General features: G+C 35.5%; 1 long non-coding RNA gene and 1 pseudogene across 2 annotated transcripts; both read right to left on the bottom strand.

Annotated features, from left to right (window-relative positions):
* Positions 1-3,454: 3,454 nt before the first annotated feature.
* LOC136068195 (uncharacterized) lies at positions 3,455-5,573 on the bottom strand. Of its 2 annotated transcripts, XR_010629607.1 has the most exons (3): positions 4,636-5,389; positions 4,058-4,558; positions 3,455-3,981 (listed from the first exon to the last, which is right to left on the bottom strand). It is a non-coding gene; the product is annotated as an uncharacterized LOC136068195 (long non-coding RNA). The 2 variants fall into 2 exon arrangements; XR_010629608.1 differs by lacking the exon at positions 4,058-4,558 and having other exon boundaries at positions 4,636-5,573.
* A 3,987-nt stretch (positions 5,574-9,560) lies between these two features.
* On the bottom strand, positions 9,561-15,653 carry LOC112013263 (nucleolar complex-associated protein 3-like; annotated as a pseudogene).
* Between the last annotated feature and the right edge of the window lie 2,619 nt (positions 15,654-18,272).

Here is an 18,272-nt window from a genome sequence, read left to right as displayed (position 1 = left end):
TAGAAATAGTATAATAAAACTCAATAGAGAAAGAGGAGAGAGCCAATAATAATAGAAGTACTTGTGTGGACTATGGAGATGTGATGTCATTCAATGAGTCACTTTCCATGTTTAGCTTTTAAAATTGGGTTTGAAGGTTTTGGTAGGTTTGTGATTTATTTATTTTGTTAAAATTAAATTTTTTTATTGAAAATATTATAAATAAAAGTAAAAATTAGTTGAAATAGTATAATAAAATTCATAAATAGTATAAAAAAAGTACAGTAAAATTCATAAATAGTAACAAAATAAGTTAAATAATAAATGTGGGACCAGAGAGTTAGACAACCCCGGCCCACTCCATATCAGGCCCAAAGGCCCACGCCGAGGAGGTACCAACGGTCCGAGGACGAGAGTAGAAGGCCTAGTTGCCCAAGAAACAGTGCCGAGGACGATTGCTTCCTCGGAAAGCCGAGACCATAAGGTGGATAAGCAACACACCATCAAAGGAGCCTTCCTGAGCGTCCAAAGAGAAGAAAGCGAGCACCACGCGCCAGCAATGGAGGCATGGTGGAGGAGCAAGCCTCGGACGGACTGTCACCTCTACATTAAATGCCTTCAACTAACACCCTGGCCACATTAATGAGGATAAGACTCCTGAACAGTGTTATCTTGGGTGCTGCAACCCACAAGAGGAATGGGAATGCGGTTGATGAGATAGGCCATCAAGTGGTGGCCTAGCTGATCAACAAATGTAAAGCTAGGATCAACTGAGAGAGATGCATATAATGTAAGGAGTCCCTCTTGAAAAGGGGATGGAAATCTGAATGTAGGAGTACCGTAGCAATCTGTATTCTCTCAGAAACCTTGTAATCAATCTTCAAAGAAGTAATAAGAACTCCAAGCTCTGAAGGGCAGGTCCGAAGAACATCATTGTGCATTCCAATTAAAGCTTAAGTTATCAAACTCCCATGCAACCATGCATGGCCGTTCAATTCCTCACTAGGGCCTAGTTCTTAAACCCGCTCCCTATAAATTCATTGCAGGGTTAGCTGGGCTTGAGCCCACTCTCTCAACAGTAGAAGTGCTTGAAACCGGTCCCTACAATTGGCACCGTCTGTGGAGAGAACTCGTGCGTTAGTAAGGACAACAGCTGAGTATGGTAAGGTCCAGCCCCTACCAGGGAAATCCCCATCGACCTAAACCGGCTAAATCCCAGCACCAGGGTAACTATGGCGACCCGGGCACTGTCAAAACGAGGAGAATGGACGATTTGAGAGAGAAGCGTGCATACCTCAACAACCAGCAGAAGCCACACCCGCCGGAGTGGGCACGTACCGCAGAGGCACGACAATGGCCACGCCACGCGGTCAGAAGAGGCCCATAGCCGCGCATCCCAGAGACAGGATGACAAGGTGGCCATGTAGCGTGAGATAGATGATTTGAAAAGAAGGCTGCGCCATGCACGGCGGGGACGGTCCGAACCCAGCCCTGACTTGCCCTCTGACGACGAGAGTGATGATGAATACAGGCAAAGGTCAAGAACACCCCTCAGCGAGACTTTCTCCCACGAGAAGGAGCGCTACCAGAGGCGTAAGCATGACAACCCAACTCCAGGGGCTTAGGGAGTGATGCCATGAGCAAGGCACTGGATCGACTCTCCAAGTCGCCCTTCACGCGTCGTATAAAGGAGGCAATGCTCCCTCGGCAGTTCCAGTAGCTAATCTTCACTGTTTACAATGGCAAGATGGACCCCATGGAGCATGTGAGCCAATTCAACCAGAGAATGGCTGTCCACTCTAAGAACGAGGCGCTGATGTGCAAAGTTTTCCCATCTAGCTTAGGGCCTATGGCAATGAGGTGGTTCAACGGCCTGAGGACGAATTCCATAGACTCGTACAGACAACTAACCCAGGCTTTTGGTTCCCGTTTTGTCACGAATAGCAAACCTCCTCGGCCCATGAGCGCGTTACTGTCCCTATCCATGCGTGATGGAGAGACTCTCAAGGCTTACTCGGACAAGTATTGGGAGTTTACAATGACCTGGACGGCAAGTACGACGCTGTCGCCATCAACACATTCCAGAATGGACTACCAATGGGGCACGGCTTGAGGAAGTCCTTAACCGGTAAGCCCGCCACCAACGTGCGGCAATTAATGGATCGGATCGATAATACAAGTGGGTAGAGGAAGATATGCTACAGGGCAAGGGGAAGGAGAAGGTCATCCCTCAAGAGAGGAGGGATTTCAGGTCGGACCATATAACAACGCCCGCTCAAGGAGGGGTTTCGGTGGGCAATCTGGGGCGACCAACGCCCAGACTGTCAGCGTCGTGTTCCGAGAACCCGTACATAGGGTGCTGGAAAAGATAAAGAACGAACCATACTTCAGGTGACCGAATAAGATGGCTGGGGAACCTGAGAAGCGCAATCAGAATCGCTACTGCCAATACCACCAGGACCATGGACATGCCATGGAGGACTGCAGGAACCTCTGGAACCACCTGGACCAGCTAGTCCGGGAGGGAAAGCTGAAGCACCTTCTGCACCATCCAGTAGCCAGCAAGGCCAGATCTACCAGGAGCCTCAGAGGACACCGCCATGGGCAGCCCGCTGGGACGATTAATGTAATCTTGGCGGCTGTTGTGAAATTTTAAAATACTCGCAAATGTACGAACCGTACCGAAGTATAGTTTGACAAGAACGAGATCAACCCACAGGGACTTGAATGAACGTAGGAAAATTAATTAAACCTTAACCAAATTAATCCTAATCTAGTTTAATAAAAATTGGTTGTTTTGAAATTAAATAAACTAAGCAAATAATAAAATTAAGCAAATAGTTAAACTAAGCAAAATATATAAAGCAATGAAAAGATGTAAATAATCAAGGGAAAGGAATTAAGGTTTTGGAATCCACCTTGTAAGTCATATCAGTATATATTTATGATCATTAATTTTTCCCAACTCACTACATGATAATCTAGAAATTAATCTTGCTATCATGGAAAATATCCTCATTAAAATCCTTATTTAAAAATCAAAAGCAAGTTCTTCTTTGCTTCTTAAGTATAAAACCAAATCATCAATTGTATCTGTAACCAAACAAATCACAAGATATATCCAATTCTAAAAATCAAATCATAACTTGTATCCATTGACAAACAAATCACAAACGATATCCAATTCTATAATCAAGAATTAATAAACCAAGCATTCAATTAATTAAGACAAATCCTAAATCATGAGAAAAACATGATTGAACTCATATCTAGAATCCCATCTTAGTCAATTGATATGAAGCAAGAACAATTTAATCATTAAAGAACAACTATTATGGGAAAAATCAAATCACATAAATATTACTGATAATCCTTAACAAGGTTTCATCCTCAACCCTAATTATAAATTTAGCTACTCATGGTAATTGAAATAAAAAAAAAATAAAATACAAAACATTAAACTAGACAAATAAAATAGAGAAAGAAATAGTCACAATGCTATCATGGAAAAAAGTTATAGAGAAGCCACATGCGGCACTGCCTCTTGCTCCAATTTTCTGTTTTGCATCACAGCCCTAGCACTAACCTCAGTCCCCCCTGAATTTTGCCCTAAAAAGCCATTAAATAGGTCAATGAATCCTATTACAAGTTGAATTCCCGTTTGGAGAAAATCTCAGATTTTTAGGTTTCATTTAACCGACTATTTTGGCCTACTTAACGTCAAAATTAGGCTTCTGGTAAACTACAAAGTTGTATCCCTTTAAGTTAACTTTCCAGCCCAACTTGAATCATCTCGATTGGACATCTAAGCCGAAAGTTATGCCAAAAATACTAACTGATATGTAGGCTGGAATCCTAATCCGAATTGGACTTGGATTTGGTGCAAATTTCATTTGATTCCTTACTCCAATTGGACTTAAATTTAATATTCATGCCTGGCTGGATGTAAGTTGGCTTGATTCAATTGGCCTAGCCCCACTTTGCATGTAAAGCCCTTGTTATCTGCAACACAAAGATATTATATAATCAGTCACAAAATAACATAAAACTAAGGCCAAATATGTAGATATGTGAGTACTTTATCGTATATATTTCATGCACATCAGCGGCACCAAGAAGAACGGGCATGCGCCCTTTGTGAGCGTTATCTGTAGCCCAATAGCCTGCCGAGGAGTCCCAGACAGAGCCGAAGAGGGCCAGGAGGAGTTTTCCCCCAGCCTTGAGTTTCTCGGAAGAGGACAAGGTTGGGACCACCCAGCCCCACGATGACGCACTGGTTGTTACCCTCAGAATTTGGGGCTACGACATGAAAATAGTGATAGTGGATGGTGGCAGTGCGGCCGAGGTCATGTACCCAGACCTCTACAAGGGGCTGGGGCTAAAGCCGGAAGACTTGACACCGTATAGCTCCCCCCTGATGAGCTTCGATGGGAAACTCGTCATCCCAAAGGACATGATCAGGCTGCCCATACAGACTGGCCCAGAAGTGGTGGAGGTGAACTTGGTGGTGGTGGACACGTACTCCCCCTCATAGACTCAAACGTCTCACACAATCAAAACACAAAACACAAAACAAAATCTATTTCTTATTATAACAGCAAGGTTGAATTCAGAACAGGAAAATAAGAAGAAAAAAAAAAGTTAAGCCAATCTGACCCAGTCTGGCAGTGGGGAGGAAGAATAGCGGCGGTAGGGAGGCAGACAAGGCGCTGCTGCTTGGTGAACGCCGATCTCCGCCGACTTTGTCCTTCCGGTGATACTTGATCTCCACCGGCCTTCTACCTCTCTCTTTGTGCTGCGTTCTTTCTCCCTCTCTCTCTTCTATTTTCTCTTATGTGATAAATGTGTAAGAGCATCTCTAAAGCCTAATTTGGAGAGCAAACACGCAAAAAAACACCTCCAACATGCTCTCTAGCTCCAATTTTTTTTTTTTAGATTTACTACAGTAGCTCTTCAGGGCCTGGAGAGCACTGTAACATATCTAAAGAATATTTCCCCTTCAAATAATACGGGATGAATTAAAAAAATATTTTTTTTCTCCTTCCTCCACTCTCTCTCTCTTGCTTCTCTTTAGAAAAAACTCTCTCTTTGCTTCTCATAAGAAAACAACGGTGAAGCACAAAATTGATGGACCTCTCAATCAAAATACAAACTCAAATTACAATTTTAAAACTAATCAAATTAGAACCCCAAAATAAAAAAAGAGCGAACCTAACCCATCTGAGGCTCGGTGGGAGGACATGCAGTGGTGCTTCTTGAATGCGCTGGAGTAGACGTAGTGCTAGAGAAGAGAAAGAAAAAAAAAAAAAAAAAGTGAAGATTGAAGATAGAGCTACAGACGAAGTGCTAGAGAAGAAAAGGAGAAGAAAAGAAAAAAGAAAAGTGAAGATAAAGAGGATTGAGCTTTAGATGAAGTGCTATATATAAAAAGAAAAGAAAAAAAGAAAAGTGAAGATAGAGACAAGGGAAAGGTGTGGAGGAGAAAAAAAGAGGAAAAAAAAATGTGTGGATGAAAAAAAATAAGGAAAAAATAAAATAAAGTATAAAAAATTAAAATTAAGAAATTCTACTATAATATTTTTACAATAATTTTTAAGTAGTGAATTGTTACTAACTAATATGATGAAAAAAAATATTTAAGTGATATATTCAAATTAAAATTAGTAATAACTAACTACATATAATTTATTATGAAAATATTAAAAATGTAACACTTCTTATTAAAATTAGATGAATGAAAAAAAAATTGAAAAAGAAATATTAAAGAAATAATAAAGATATAATATTTAAATGGGATAGAGAAAATGATAGAGTGTCTGTTGAAAAGTATATTTTAAAAAAAAAATAGATAAAAAGTAAAATAAACTGTCCACTTTCCAAATAATACAAAAATTTGAAAGCTCGTTAGAGAAGCTCTTAAGGCTGCGTATGGGATTTGAGAAACAATTAGCTTATTTTACCTCTTAAAATGGGTACCATTGTATTGTTAAGGGAATCCACAAGTGTACACTGTACAGGCCTAACATCTTTATCAAAAAAAAAATTTGAATTAAAAAGGACGTTGACGTGTGAGGCTTAGTCCAAAAACGTGTGGTCTAACTCTAAGACTCTAATAAGTAACTCTAGTCTCTAGCGTCTCCCACTTGCATCTTTTGAAAAAAAAAAATGTTGTATAGCTGTTTGGGTTAGTGAGATACAAACTATATAGTCATGTCATAAACTTGCCACTTGCATTTTTTGAAAAAACAAAATAGTAAAAAGAAAAATGCCGCATGGGTTAGTCATTCTTTGCCACTTGCGTTTTTTGAAAAAAAACAAAAACAATAATAATAATAAAGAAATGTTATGTATACAACAATTTTATAATATTTTTACAACAAATCACAGGTGGTTAATTGTTATTGGTTCAAATTTGAAACTAACACTAAAATTACTTTTTTGCTCTAACAATAACAATCAGTAACAACCTGTCACTTAAAATTTGTTATAAAATTATTGTAGACATATCATTTTTCATAATAGTAATAAAAAACGATGCTTGTCACTAACTCACTGTTTGAGTCAGGACCGTGTGGCGTGCAAGTTATTTTTTTTCCTCTTTTGATCTCAGCCACACATGTCATCCCCTTTTGTTGTTTCTCACTCAGCTACTCTAATTAGTCATTTCACCTTTTTACTCTCGTTTCTCCTCTTTAGCTTTCACTCTTTTGTCAATTCGCGACACAATTTTGTCAAGTACCGTGTGATGTGCAAGATATTTTTTTCCCTCTTTTGATACAGCCACACATGTCTTTTCCCTCTCATTATTTCCCTCTCAACTACTCTTATTGGTCATTTCTCCTCTTCAGCTTTCACTCTTTTGTCTGACACAATTTTGTCAAATCTCTTGGGCTACACAAATCATCAATAATACAAGAGAGAGAATTGACAAAAGTATCTCATCACTTGTCTCATAAATTTTTTTTACTTTTGACTGAGACCAATGACGTGATATTTAACAACAATTAGCAACATCAATGCAATTTGAAAACTAAGACTTTTTCTTTTTTTGACTAAGACTGAAGATTTGTAATTATTTGTGGAAAACTGAAATCGTGAAAAATTCGTGGAAGAAGGCCTCTCAATCTATGCATGAATGATAATTATTAAATTTTCATGAATTTCATTTTCATACTGTTATCACATGAATGAATGGATGATGTGCATGTATTCATGTATAGACAATGAAAAAAGCGAGGAGAAACATTTGTTAATTCTCTCTTTTAAATATTCTTTCTCAAAACAGTTTTTTTTTTTTTCATGCTTTCTAAAATAGGAAGGTGCTTTGCTTGAATGACTGGAATGAGCTTGATTGATTATTGGCTATGAGTTGGATTTCATTACAAGTTGATGGAAAAGGTTAGGATCAAAAGCAAGTGAATTATTCATACTATGAAAATGATTTGACAAGAGATCTATTTGAATTCTATGGAGGAAAATTATTCAAATGATACTTTGCGCATGTTTGGAATTTTTCGTTGTTGATAATTTAGTAGTTACTAGGCTTAAACTAGGCTTAGGGCTACATGGGTTTGAGCCACACATGTAACAATGACAGACACATTATTCAACACATTGAGAGATCATGCAAATTAGTGAAACATCATTAAGAGCATATCCAAGTAATTCAGCCAAAAAAAAAAACAAAAAAAAAAAAAACAAACCAAAAGGGCATGTCCAAGTAACGTAAGCAAACTAAGAAAAAAAGCTCATTTAAAAAAAATCCATGCTCATTTAACTTAAAATTTAATTGCTCTTTTAAAATTTAACTACTAGCCCTTTTAAAATTTGCATGATCTCTTTTTTTAATGAGCTCATTTCTTAATATTGCTTACTTTGATATGCTCTTAATGATGTTTCAACAATTTGCAGATCTCTCAATATGTTGAATAATGTGTCTGTCATTGTTACATGTACTAGTGGCCCTACGTTTTAGCTAAATAGTCCTTATATATCTTAACTTTGATTAGGTTAGAAGCCTTGTCAAAGTACAGTATGAGTTGTGTTAAGGACATAATTTTTGACACAATTTTGTATTACAATTCACCACACGACGAATTATAATTAGTAANTTTAAAATTTAACTACTAGCCCTTTTAAAATTTGCATGATCTCTTTTTTTAATGAGCTCATTTCTTAATATTGCTTACTTTGATATGCTCTTAATGATGTTTCAACAATTTGCAGATCTCTCAATATGTTGAATAATGTGTCTGTCATTGTTACATGTACTAGTGGCCCTACGTTTTAGCTAAATAGTCCTTATATATCTTAACTTTGATTAGGTTAGAAGCCTTGTCAAAGTACAGTATGAGTTGTGTTAAGGGCATAATTTTTGACACAATTTTGTATTACAATTCACCACACGACGAATTATAATGAGTAAAAGTATGTCAGTGGCCATGTGATATTATATTAACGTAGTCCTTAAGGTTATACAGGCATAATGGCATGGGACAAGAGATTAGTGTTTCCTATCAAATCAAAAACATAGTACGAGAATTATGGTTTCGGCACAGGTGCCTTCAATTATTCCACATAGTAACATGGACCATATAGGATTTAGACTCATTCAGTAGTTATAAAGTTGTAACGGGAGACAGCACGCCCTCTCCAGCTCTCTCACACTCACATAAGCCTTTTATTATCTTGTTCTTTAAAATATATATATATATATATATATTCTTGCTTAAAATGGTGTTTATTAAAAACTAAATAAGCTAAACACCATAACTAGACGCATGAAATGTAGTTGATAAAGAAGGAAGTATAAATAAAAAATTTCATTGTGGATTATTGTAGGTATTTGATGAATAATTTCAAATTCACTGCAAAAATTCAAATATCATGACAATATCTTAGCAAAACTCAATTGCTAATTGTTGAAAGATGATATTAATTATCATTCTTAGAAATTTTTAGTGAGCCTTTAACAAATAGGTTCTAAGAAACTATTATAGTAAAATAGATATTTTTATATTAAATAGCTATACTAAGTTTGTATGTAATTAAAATTTTTATGTAAATGATATTAGTATTGATTGATAAACATTTCTTAATATATGATTTCATTTTTTTTTCAAATATAAGCTCTATTTTAAATTTCACAAGAGGCCGCATGTGCCATCCAAACTAGTGATATATATATATATATATATGACTTTTACTGATATTTTTTAAAAGCATACGTTACTAAATCATTTTACAAAAAAATTTATGAAAACGAAACGTGAGCTGGAAAACAGAAATATCTACGAAGATAAGCTGGCATATGAAGCCAGAAATATCTACGCAGATAAGCACAGAAGCTTGAACACGTGAGCTGGAAAACGGAGCAAGTCTGGAAGGAGACTTGGACTTGATGAAGAGCTACAAAACGGTGTCGTTCTCTTTAAGTGTAAACAGCATCGTATCAGCGCATCCTTTAACACACGCCACCGTTTTGGAGGCCAAAGTGACCGTTATGAAAAACTAGCCGTTGTCCTCTGTTTTATCTGTTTTGAATTCCTGAGTTTCTGTGCTTCCTTTATCACTTACAACTCTTACTCAAAAAACTTCCTAATTGATAAAGAAAATTTCCCACATTATTCAACGACTCAATCTAACAAGAAATTGCAGATAACATTTGATGATCAGTTCACAACTACATGCTTCAACAGCAACTTTTTCCATTAGCAATTGTGTGGACATAGCAGGTGGTCTTTGGACAACCACCTTAGTGATGGTGCAGGGGAAAAGACTTCCAGCAAGCTTTTGGGTTAGGAGTCCGACAAAGCAAGTGTTGCGAGGATGATGTTGTATTGCGGGAAGGGAAAGACAAAAAGGAACTGAAAAGTTGGGTTTAAAAGAAATAAAGCAAAAAGCGGCAGGTTTGGTTTTGTTTTTCTCGATGAACCTCGGTCATTTTTTTATTAGTCGGGTGGACAACCTTAGCAAAACTTCTAAAAAAGTGTCACTCTTCTTTGAGGCCAAATAAGTAGTGGCCTTTCTGGCATGGCCTTTCTGGCATCAGATGAAAAAGTAAAATATGGACCTTTAAAGAGGATGCTAATCCTGGTATGAATAATATGAGGAGGCAGACGCATGAGAAGGTTATAAGAGTGGGAATAAGAAGACTTCAGAAGAATATTATATCTGATTGGATAATGTTGAAAACTAGAGTGAATCCCTAACACAAAATATGCCCGTGAAAAATGCCAGCATCATTGCTATTAGGGCAAGGACGGTTAGGTTAAAGGCCAACAAAACAGAGTGCCACTGGAAAAAGGAGAGTATCTATTGGTTAAGCCACATTGGCACGAATAGCTGTAACAAGGCAGAAATAGTAGATAGCACCATGGCTATACTATTTGAAATAATGAATGCTTTGAATGCAACATTTGTTCTCAGAATTGCAGAGACTGCGTCAGCATCTTGGCCAGATACAAAACCTCCAGGCACGGTCATAACTGCTGCAAAGGTCACATGCAGTTGCAATGAGTGCGGCCACTACTAAATGGGCTTTGGCTGCTTTCCCCACCTTAGACATAAATTTTTCTTCAATGATATCATATTTTTTCACAATCATGTTCTTGCCTTCGACCTTGACGACTCTCCGAAATACATGCTTTGATTGACAATAGTTCGCAAATGTAATCTTCCGAAGGTATAAAAATTGTGCAACAAGGAGAATAGTTAGATTTCGAGAAACGAAAAAGCTAGGACAACTGCAGAATTTATCAAAAGATGACGTTTGAAAATGGACACAATGTACGTTCTTGAAGTTTCAAGTAAAAAAAATGAAAAAAAAAAAAAAAAAAAAAATGCCTTGATATTATGGGTTGAAGAGAAAACATTGCATTACCTTCCCAATTCCTGTTTCTTCACTAGTTAAAGTGACGTCGAAAGCATCGAGGTTTTGTTTGTTGAAGGCCATCTTATCTAGTCTCAGGTCATTCATGACTTGAGGTATGAGCTTTGAAGAATTAGAATGGTGATGCAGAACTGTGTTTCCATCGGCATCCTTCTCATTCCAAAGGCTTTTAAGAGATGATTTTTCTAGGATGAAACACGTTGCATCCCAAGGACAAAACAATCTCACAGCAAAAGTGACTTAGCTGTAGCACAGCAGAGTTTCCTGTTCAGTAGTAGACACTTCAAAATGAGAATTTGAGAAAAAAAAATTCTCTAAAAAAGAGGCCTTCACTTTGTCCTATACTTTTTTCCCCAAATTGGGATTATACCTTTTTATTTCAATTTTAAACATTAAAGGCAATTCATGTTATTCTTCAAGAGATAATTGATTTTTTTTTTTTTTATTGATTAGATTATTGGGGTGGAGGGATTCAAATCCTAAGCTTCTCATTGAGCTATAAGGCTTTTGGCATCATTTGAGGAAATTATATAAACAGAAAAGGCAAATAAATATATGAAAACCTTGTCACATCATCTGAGGAACCTATATTTCTGACAATAACACCTACCAAGATCTCCTGGAAGTTAAAGTGTGGAACTGCATCAAGCAAAGTACAGATACAGTGAACAGCAACATGCTGAAATGAAGGCTTCTTTTCTAACATTATCAACCACTGCAGGTATGCCTGTAAACACGAATTAGAAGAATAAACCTATTAAAACTTATCACAATGAACATTCAAGCCCTTCAGTTTTCAGACAATCAAACAACAGGTAAGAAATATAAACATTCTGCAACATTGCCAATACATTCTAATTAAAAATACCTTGCCTATGGAATCATGAAAGCAGCCAAATATGTCAAGCATGTAACAGTGTTAAATTCCAATCTATTATCAACTATTTAAAGAAATCAATCCACATTATGACATGGATTTAACTAGAAGTGCAGCTAAACCAAAAACCCTAGCTGTCTGAACTCAATGGGTTGCTCTCCTTTTTCCTAAAACAGTTACCTAATGTGAGTGTCCATAACACAGAATTGATCAAACTTGACCACTATAAATGGATTGTATCATTGAATAAACCCACCGGATTGTATCTTGAATAAACCCACCAAGCATAAGAAGTGACTCCTGTTTGTAATTGGTATTGAATTTTGTTATTGCTGTTCTATACAATTTCATATCAGAATCTAATTTATTTATATTTAAGAAAAAAAAAAAAAAAAAGCTAAGTCTTAAAGTTTTACATTTAAAAAAAAAAAAAACAAATTACAAGGGAAAAAAAAAAAAAAAACAGTATAGCACTCATCTATACATATAAAATCTCAAGAACAAAAGTAAAATTAGTAAGAGAAAGCTAGGTGGACTTTAATTCTTTTTTCTTTTTAGGCCCTTCTATACATTTCCATCTACCCTTTTTCATTTTATGATAATCTTACTGTCTTCTACTTATCAGATACACAAACAAACCTTTTTTGTAAGCAAAATAAATTCACACACGCACACACACCTTCTTTTAATAAGTAATTAAAATTTTTTTGAACTATAAGAACCAAAATTGTTTAACTGAAGAATCAGTTAAAAAAAGAACCTAGACTCTTATATCCATGGAGTTTAAAGCAATCATCAAGAACTTTATTAAATCAGATCAAGTCTACAGGCACTCCAATTCTTCTTTAAGCATACACATTTTAATTAATGAAATCTGGTAAAAAATAAAAATAAAAAGCTGCATGCTCTTGAAACTTTAATAACATCAATAGGTATGACAAAAGATAGTAATTTGTTTCATTAAATTTTATACATTACAGCTCATTAAAAAAATTAAAAATATATGAAGCAGACAAGTTAAGAAAAACCAATTTATTGTTGTAATTTCTATATTATATCAGGGTAATATCTTTTATCAAAATGTTAAATATTTGAGGTCATGGAACAAGTTAAAATCACATGAGGCAAAGAATTAATGACAAAACAATGTATTGGTACCAATTTTAGAATTAAGAAATGCCACAAAACCAGGAAAAAGAAAACCTTCCCATAAAAGCACATTGCGCAACAGGACAAATGATAAAATTCTAAAGAAAGAAACATATAAAATAGTGAGCTTCCAAAATCCAATTTGGCATTAAGTTTTGAATATAGTCAAGAGGAAGTGCACCAACCTTGTGCAGAAAGAAGAGTTGATTCATTGAACCGCATATTCTTAACATCCTTAGAAACCTTCATCTCCAGCTCCTTCTCAGTAGGAAGCCTGATCCGATAGCTATGATGCTCAAAAGAAAAAAAGAAAAAGGTCAAGTAAGAAACTAAAGCTTTAACGTGAGAGGGGGGGGGGGTAGTAAATAAGATATACAATGTGCATTATAGACTAAAAGCATGGGTCCTACCCTGGGATGATGTCTTTAAAAACAGCCAACATGGACAGTACTGCAATAGCATGATCATTATCTTTAGAGATTTGTAACATCTCCTCTAATGATTTAATATTCGGCTCTGGATTTGCAAGGAGTGCCATTCCCAGCTCTGCAAGTTTTTGCTTCTAACTTTCAAATGCTTCTTCAGCTGTGAGATCTTCTTTCAACTCAGCCTATGCAAAAAAACATAGATTGCTTTAGGGGATATGGAGAGCACAAATTCAAGAGAATTATTTTGCATGAAGAGGAGAATATACACATCCTAATATAGAAAGAATTATTGCTGATGTTTTCTTAAAGGGGAAGAACAATTGAAACAATTCTACAACTTCCACTTTTTAACAAAAATTTAGAATTAAGTATTGTCCAATAAACTGCAATTCCCTTATATATTAAAGATGCTAATGCATTCATACAATGGAAGACAATATCAAATGCAGTGAGAAAAAAATAGGTAACAAGTGACAACCATAGCTACAAAGTCAGCGCACATGGTTTTCCTTGGCAATTGTCACAAATGTACTCATCACACAGTTGCAAAACTTCAAAATTTTCTTTCTTTTCCTCTTTTGAAATAAATTTAAATCTCAGGTTATTCAATTTCCAATTGCTTCAGCTATAGGGAAGAAAAAAAGTTAAATTCTTTAATAACATCAAAAAGTGACACCAGTTAGACAATACCATCACTGCCGCTTGAGGGGTCTGTTGCACTTCTTCTACTTTCTCCAACTCCTTCCCTAGTTTCTTTGCCTCTTTCCTCTGCTTTTTTAGCTTTTCCCTCCTTTCTGGTTTTGTCAGCCTCACTATGCCCTTATCCGTGTTATTTGTTTACTCATCACCAAGTTCAGATAATGTAGATGTCTTTGTTACTGCATCACATAACAACAACACAAACCATTCAAACACATTATACAACTAAAGATCTTTCTTACAAACAGATAAGACACCACAACACAAATACACAAAGTGGGTCTCAAATCCACAAACGTCATCTCCACCCCATTAATATAGAGGGAGAATATGGTTTTTTGAACTTCGCTCATTGGCATGCGCGCGCGCGCACACACACACACATGTAAAAAAGGCCAACAATAATCACAACATACGTGTTCGATAGTAGAGTTTTCCATCTAAGGTCTTAACGGGAAGGGCAACCACAGGATCAATCTGACCTCCGCTCTCCTCTTTTTCTTTCTGCAATGCCTTCTTCTTTAAACGCTTCTCATAAAAAGCCTCCAAAGCATCTTCTTTCGCATCAGCTACACGAGTAACATGCCTTCACACATACAATAAAATTCATCAAAATCCACTACTCACATAACACAATCTTCACCCAAAAATAATAATAATAATAATAACCCATCACACACAGAGTTATTGCATATGTATGTAAGTGTCATTATAATAATCCTTGCCCCAAAAAAGCTTGAATTTGAAATTCTAGTTTACAAACTCACACAACACAAAGCTCAATTTTTTGTTTTTGCCAACAGCCTTGTAGCTCAACAGGCAACTCCTAGTGTCTCAAATTGAAATGGGTAGGATTCAAATCACCTCCAACTATCGAATTATTTAAAAATAAATAAAAAATTTAGCTTTTACTCTCTAATGGTTACATTTTCTTACGCAATCACGTAGCAAAACCTAAGTAACACATTAGACTTTCTATCAAAATACACATTCTCAATAATTTTTTTCTGAATTAACTACAAAAACAGAAATTTCAAAAATTCTCAGATATTTTCTGCTCTCCAATAGCTATATATTTTCCAAGCAATCACATCACTACAACTAAATTTACAAACTAAAAGCAGAAAAAATCAAAATTTGCCATTTCTATCATAATAACACATAAAAATACACATTTTCTAAAAAATTTCGTCTCTACCATCTACATGTGAAACTCTGAACATATCATTTTTCCTAAATTTTATTTCAAAATATAGAGTGAAACGACAGCGTTTATCATCAATTTGCATTTGAAAAACCAGAGTGAGTGAAACACAAAATACATTCTAGGTAACTATCAAAGCAAAACGACATCGTTTAGAGAGAGAGAGAATGTGTGTGTACGGACTTGGTGATAGATTAGGTGTCGAGGCGGGAAAATCCGAGAGCGTAATGGCGATTGTGTTGGACGAACTGTAAGTCCTCGTCGGAGACTTCGACTTCGTCGTCAGGTATCTCCGGCGGAGCTCCGGTGGCAGAATTATCTTCTCGCTCTTCTTCCTCCCCATCGCTGTTTCACTCTCACTACTGCGTCGCTGTGGCTTTGGGGTTTTTTATTAGGGTTTTAGTTTAAGGGTGAGTTTGGTTCAAGTTTTTGTAAAAGTGCACAATGAAAATGTGGAATTTTCAAAAAGTATATAATGAAAAAGTTCATTTTCAAAAAGTTGAGTGTTTAGTAAAAATTGCTAAAAACTACTTTTTGAAAAAGTTGAGTGTTTAACTAGTACTTATAAAAGTGGCAATTTTTGAGGGATAAATTACCAAAAAGGACAATGTATATATAAGAGAGTTTATTTCATACTTTTTTTTTAAATGTGAGTTTATTTCATACTTAAATCAACTACTTCACATACTTAAATCAATTTTTCTCTTTCTAAAAAAATTATTTTTTTCTCATCAATATTAGCTAATAATAACCTTTCACTTAAGTTTTATTGTGAAAATATTGTGATAATTAATACTGATTTTAATTTGAACGTACTATTACAATTATTTTTTTCTCACCAATATTAGCTAATAATAACCTACTACTTAAGATTTATTGTGAAAGTATTGTGAAAATATTGTGATAAAAATTGATACAGATTTTAATTTTAACATACTATTAAAATTATTTTTTTCTCTTTCTAAAAAAATTATTTTTTTCTCACAAATATTAGCTAATAATAACCTACTACTTAAAATTTATTATGAAAGTATTGTGAAAATATTGTGATAAAAATTGATACAGATTTTAATTTTAACATACTATTAAAAAAAATTTCTCTTTCTAAAAAAATTATTTTTTTCTCACCAATATTAGCTAATAATAACCTACCCTTTAAAATTTATTGTAAAAATATTGTGATAAATATTGTAGTAGTATTTTTAAATTGTGATTTCTAATTCTTTGACTTTTTTTCATCCATACGTTTCCTCTTTTCTTTTTCTTTTTCTTTTTTTTTTTTTATTTTCTTCTCTTGCATTTTGTCCACCACACACGTATACCCATAGGATTCCTTCATCTCTTTTCTTCCTTTGTATTCCACTTGATTCCAGAGCCTTCTTTTCTCCTTATTTCCCCAGCTCTCTCATTCCCTGCTCTTTTTTTTTTTACTTGATTCTCTAGCTCTCTCTGTGATACTTGATTCCATAATCTTGCTTGCCTTTTGGTGTCATTATCTTCAAACACACACAGACACGCATGGAGAGAAAGGAGAAATCGTCTTTGCTCCACCACACCGCCACCGCTGCTTCTCCTCCTCATTGCAGAGTGCGTGCAACCAGGGGTCAAATCTGCTTCTATTTTTTTTTTTCTTGATCATTTATTGTTCTAATTTTTTTTTTTCTATTCTTGATTTGCTGTTGTTGTTGTTTTGATTTTAGATTTGTTGTTTAAATCATATCAGTTTTATGAGAGCAATAATTTTTTTGCTTTTATTGTTGTGGTTTGATTAATTTTAAGATTATGTTTTTGAGTTTATATTTTGATTATGCTTGAGATGAGAGGCGTGAGAGTGAGCTCGGACAGGCGTGAGAACTGAGGGCTTTTTATCAAGGGTAATTTGGTAATTGAATGAATTAGCAACTTATACTTCTGGAATGCGTATTGGACTTTTTGGTTATGGACCGAAGCAGACCCATAACGCAAATGCGCATTTCTTCAGAAAAATAAAACGCAACTTTTTCAGGAAAGTTGCTTTTTATACTTACCAAACGTGCGCTTTGGTCTGGCTTTTTTGAAAAGCCAACTTTTGGGCTTCAAACGTGCAAACAAACGGGCACTAAGAGAGACACAGAGAAGTGATTTTTTCCTTTTCTTTTTGTGGGTTTCGGTTTTTTTGTTTGAACCCTTTGTTTTAGGCTAAGATGTGGGTGTAATCGGCCCAACCCAACGGGCCCAAAGCTTTTTTTTTTTTTTTTCATCTTTTAATTGGACTTTTCTTCTATATATTTAATTGTTATTAAAATAATAAATAAATTATATGAAATTATAAATATAATATAATAAATTACTCCATTAGTAATCCAGATAAAAATATACTACTATATCATGCTAGTCTCATCACAGGTGTTTTGTGCATGTGATGAGGCTTTTTTATTTTTTATTTTTTTAGTTTAGTGTCACATAATGTTTATGTGGGGCCAACTATTTACAAAGGTATTGGTAAGATTGTAGGAAGTGGGCCTGTGGCCCAATGGCCCAGTTCGGGGACGACAATCCATTCAAGGAAGGCTAAATGAGGACATGATGTGCCTAATATATAAGGAAAAGAAGTGGAGGACGTGTATGATAGTCCAAAATGCATCCGAGGATAAAGTTCATCTCGGAACTAAGTCCCAGGTTTGATGCAACTATCTTGTTACCCTGGATATTCCGCAAAATTGTATTGTAATTAAGAAACAGGCATGGGATAAAGGAGGTAACAAATATCTTCTAAAGCTGCTACCTCTACATCAAATGCTTCCCAACTAACTCTCTAGTCGCATTAATGTGAAGGTGATACTTGAATAGTAGTCAGGCAGCCTTATGGCTGCTAGATGAAGACTTTGGGAGGTGTTAGATGGGACAAGAAGGAATTCCCAGAATCTAACCTACACGTGTACGATGAAAATGATGGGAGGAATGTGGTATATAACATGGAAAAGGAAGAAAAGAAAGGGACTTTTGGGAGAAGAAAAAGAAGAGAACCCTAAAGGATATAAGCACCTGAGATTTAGCCGAGGACAG

Source organism: Quercus suber, unplaced genomic scaffold, assembly GCF_002906115.3.
Source record: "Quercus suber isolate HL8 unplaced genomic scaffold, Cork oak 2.0 scaffold_103, whole genome shotgun sequence".
In the NCBI taxonomy this organism is placed as follows: Eukaryota; Viridiplantae; Streptophyta; class Magnoliopsida; order Fagales; family Fagaceae; genus Quercus; species Quercus suber.
Note: the sequence above shows the minus strand (reverse complement) of the source record. Positions and strands in the feature narration are given on the sequence as shown.